Here is a 4925-nt window from a genome sequence, read left to right on the forward strand (position 1 = left end):
TGGGTGGGGAGCAGGCTCTGGGTCGCCATGGCCGCCTCGACGCCCGGCTGGGGCGCCTCTCGCGCGGGGAGGATCGGGTGAAGCGGGGAGATCAGGGGGATCGAGGAGGATCAGGCGGAGCGTGTGGATCGGGCGGCGGTCGCGTCCCCACCCGGCGCCTTCACTGTGCGCCCGCGCGGGCCCCGCCGCCTCAGAGGCCGGCGAGCGGGAAGTGCCGGCCTTCGCCGCCCCTCCCGGGCCAGAGCCCTCGGCAGGGGGAGCCCGGGCACCGCCTGGATACGGCAGGAGAGCTACAGCCCCCTCCAGCGTCCGAGCTGCGCCCTGCGCGAGCGCCCCGCCCCGCTCCGCCCCGGAGGCAGGTGCGCGCAGAGGTGGCCCGCGGGCCGCGCCACCCCCGGGCGGTGCCTTACTTGGGCGTGTGGCCAGAGCCGGTCTCCGAGCTGCGCCACTGGGAAGACGCGATCGCAGGTCCCTTTGAAAAGCCAAATGCGGAGGGTCGGAGAGCTGCACCCCCGAGATGCCAGGGGCAGCTGGCGGGGGATTGGTGGCTCTGACGCCGCAGGTCGCTGTTTGAAGCCCCGCTTAGAGCTCCGACGCCGCGTGGAAAGCGGCTTTTTGCAGGGACCCACCCCCACCCCCCCGGCCACTCGCACGGGCTTCCGGCACCACCCTAGGCTGCGCGGGATTCAATTCTGGAGGGGCAGGTGCCACCTCTGGTTCCGCCCCGGCCCAGGTTCCTCCACTAGGACGAAACCCGGGACAGTACCCACCCCTCAACCAGCACCACCCTCCACTCGGGGACTGCAGCAATGGCCTGCGGGGAGTGGTTTGGCTTGGGATGGCCTTGCAGGTGTGTTTGGTTGCCTTATAGTTTTTCGAAATTTAATGGGATAGGGAGGAAGATTCAGGGCAGCGATGGCTCAGGACCTTAGGTGGCAGTCGAATCTCAGTCCCCACCCACCAGGTGCCGCTTTACCTCGGTTCTTTTCCCAGCCTCTGGTCTTGTCCTTTCGGCAGGTGAAACACGGAAGCCAAGCTCTGTGGCAGCCTGGGGCTGATGTGTCCCCGCCTCTGAAGTCAGTATGGCTCAGAATCCTGGTCTCTTTGCGCCCCGGAGGAGTTCACTGACCTCAAACTCAGAGGACATATTTCACTAGAGAAGCCACAACTGTACTAGTCAAATGGAAACTGCCCTTGTGGAAAGGGCGGCTTGAGACAGGAAGGCTCAGTTAGAAAGAGAGGCTCACCTGTAGAGTACTTTCAAGGGAGTAGAAAGTGACCGACTGAGTGTTGGGGCTATTTCTTTTATGATGCACCCTTAAAGTGGGCCTCAGGAGACCCAGACAGGCCTAAGAAGAAACAAGGGCAGGCAGTTTGCTGGAGAGGAAATGGGTTGAAAGCTGGACTCTGTCACCAATCTGTGTGTGGCTTTACAACTGTGAATGAGATATTTTCAGCGAGTAGTTCTCTTAAGTGTGGTCGTCAGAACAGCACCATCAGCATCTAACTTTAAGATATGCAGATTCCCTCCCCTCCATCCCCACTCCCTTGTAGTTGCCTGTCAGCCTTGGTCCTCAGGCTTCTCCCTCTTAAATGCTGGGATTACAGACTGCAATGCCCAGTTAAGGAATGCAAATTATTGAAAGACAGTCCCAGGCCTATCTAATCAAGTTCTCAAATCTAGCAAGTTCCCACAAGGTACTGTTGCTCTGATCCAGGGACCACACATGGACAACCATTGTACTAGGGTAACTGGCCTCAGGTTCATGGAATCACCTAAGATTAGCGGAACAAAATGACATTGCCCACCATGGATCTGCAGAACACGTGAAAACACCCGGGTTTGGAACCTAAAAGGCTCTTTTTAAAGTTTTGCAGGTGATTTCCAATGTGTGGCCAGGTTTGCTAATACTCCTTGTAGCTGTGATGTAGGAATCATCTAGGAATCTTGTTGAAATGCAGATTCGGAGGTGATGTGTTTTGGCTGGTCCAGGGTCTACATTGAGCAATAATATGCTGTTATAAGTCACAACTAAACCAAAAAATAGTAGATATTACCAAAAAAGAAAGATGACATTTCTCCAGTAACCCTTATTGAAAGATCAATATTTTCTACATGTTGCATTGGTCAACCTTTTCGTATGTCTGGGATATGGTTGGTTTGGTTTTTCTCTTAGATTTGTATGGTCATAATCTGAACATAGTATCTCATGCTGCTTTGGGTTTTTTACATTTATTTATTATTTATTTATTCATTTATTGTGTGGTATGCATGCCATGGTGTATGTGTGTAGAAGTCAGAAGACAACTTGTGGGAGTCATTTCCCCTTCCACTATATGGGTTCCAAGGATCAGACTCAAGTCATCAGACATAAGGGTGCTTGGTGGCAAGCACCCTTACCTGCTGAGCCATCTCATGGGCACCTCTCATGCTGTTTTGTCTTCTCAGTATTACTAACAATATTCTATATTGGTGGCTTTTATCGGGTGCAGTCTGAGCAGGCCAGAAGGCTGGGGGGTAGAAGCCCTTGAGGAGGGTTAAGATGGGAGAAGAGCAGGAGGGCTAAAAAGGGATAAGGTGGTCCCGGAGAAGTCCCGTGGTATAGAATGCCGTTTTTATTTTTATTTTTATTGTTTTGGTTTTTTTGAAGCAGGGTCTTTTTGTAACCCCAGCTGGCCTGGAACTCACTATGTAGAGCAGACTGGCCTCAAACTCACAGAGATCCACCTGCCTCCCGAGTGCTGGGATTAAAGGCCTGTGCCACCATCCCTGGCTTAGAATGCCCTTTTTAGATTGCTCTTCATGAAAAGCTAGCTACTTGGCCTGGAAATGCTACAACTTCAAATATTAAGCCCTGAAAAACTGAGGTGTTTCTTGTCACTTCGGATGCCCTATGCTGTGGCATGAAGCTGTTTAGTCACGTTTTAAACTCTGCCTTTTATCAATTCTAACGTCTAATTATTTTTCAAATGCATTTTTATTGTTTTTGTGTATTGTACATAATAGAGCTTAATTAAATTTAGACCCTCTTCTCCACCTTCCCCCCCCACTGGATTTCATGTATTCTGTCATATATGTTGTTCTTTTTGGTCAAGCGTTTGTACCCAGATGTCCTTCCGTGAAAGTTCATCCACTGGAATCTAATCAGCCTATCTAGAGATCTTAAAGGAGATCTACTCTCCCTCACCCAGTAATGAGAAGAACCGGATGTGATGGTTTGTGCCTGTAATTCTAGTAGTTAGGCAGCTGAAGCAGGAATATGGTGTTATGTGATACATTTTCCCCAGGAAGTCACAAAACATTTGCCTGCTCCCCCCAGATAGGGAACCCATGACAGACCAAAATAACTATTGCACCAAAATCCAATTTGGTGAACCAATGAGTTTTTCCTGGGGTTTCTAACAGGAATATGGGTGAGGGTTTACTTAGAGGAATGGGGATAGCTCAAAAGCAGCTGCACCACCCAAAAGCCCTCCCCAACATAGCTGTCTGCACAACTTGGAGGCAGCTGGACAGGTCTAAGAAGCTTCTCTCAACAACTGGGTTGCTCAGTCTCTTCCAGCCTTTGTTTTCTGCTTCTATATGCCAGGGGAGGGATCCTCCTCAGTCCTGCAAGTTTCAGCTTTTCCAGACCTCTGAAGTCTGTTTTCTTCCTGAGTCTCATGAACCTCCTCCTATTCCTCCTGGTGGGAGCTGTACAACAAATAATGGGAAGTTCAAGACCAGCCTGAACTTCATAGTGATACCCTGTCTCAAAAAGCACACATACCAGACTGAAGAGATGGTGTAGCAGTTAAGAGTGAATACTGTGCTTGCCGAGGACTTGAGTTTGGTTCCCAGGACCCATGTTTGTGGCTCACAACCATTTGTAACTCCAGCTCCAGGAGATTTGATGCTCTCTTCTACCTGTATGGGCACACATATGCACCTTTTTTTTTTTAAGACGTGGAAAAAAACAAAAAAAAAAACCAGCTGAGCATGGTGACTTATTCCTTTCATCTCAGCACTAGAAAGGCAGAGGCAGGCAGATCTCTGTGAGTTCTAGACTAGCCTGGTCTACATAGGGAGTTTCAGGCCAGCCAGGGCTACAGAGTGAGACTGTCTCAAAAACCAAAAACAAAACAAAGAAACCACACACAAGATTGTAAAACAAATGTGCGTGTACATGGCAAAATTGAAAATGAAACAGGGCAGAAAGGTACTAAGCAAAATATAAATGTAAGGATTCTGTCCCTGAACCCTGAATTGCTTCTCAGAGATAACAAATACAACGGCAATCATACACTTTGTAACCTAACCACAGGGTTGACCTCTCCTCACTTTCTTCTTTGCAGTAGCAGTGACTCACTGCGACCTGGTCACCAAGGGTATCCTCAGAATACGAGTATCAGGAATGAATCAGAACTGCCCTCTACAACTGCTTCTGGCAGACACTCTTCCCTGCCTAGGGACTGGCTGCAGGCTCCCTAGGGTACTTACAGTGTTCATTATCCATGCAAGGAACAGTATAACCCCTAACCCAGATTCCCCCTGACCAAAGAACCAGCAGTGTTTGTCAGAGAGTAGGTGGTAAGCATGGGGGAAGTAGTTTCTTCTCATATGAGTGACACATGAACTCTTAGCAAAGATTTGTGCACACACACTTTTATGCAAGAGTAGGAAATTTCAGAAAGTCTGAAACCTGGGGGCAGGAGAGATAGCTCAGCGGTTAAGAGTATGTTCTGTTCTTCCAGAGGACCCGAGTTTGGTTCCTAGCACCCATGTGCTAGGGCAGATCACAACAACTGCCTGGAAGCCCAGCTCCCAGGACTCCCATGGCCTCTTTCTTGTTGCTGTGACCAAATGCCTGACAAGAAGCGACTTAAAAGAGGAGGGGTTTGGTCTCACAATTTGGGGGATACAGTCTACCATGGTGGGAATGCAT

Source organism: Nannospalax galili, unplaced genomic scaffold, assembly GCF_000622305.1.
Source record: "Nannospalax galili isolate Female #2095 unplaced genomic scaffold, S.galili_v1.0 scaffold528, whole genome shotgun sequence".
NCBI classification, from domain to species: domain Eukaryota; kingdom Metazoa; phylum Chordata; class Mammalia; order Rodentia; family Spalacidae; genus Nannospalax; species Nannospalax galili.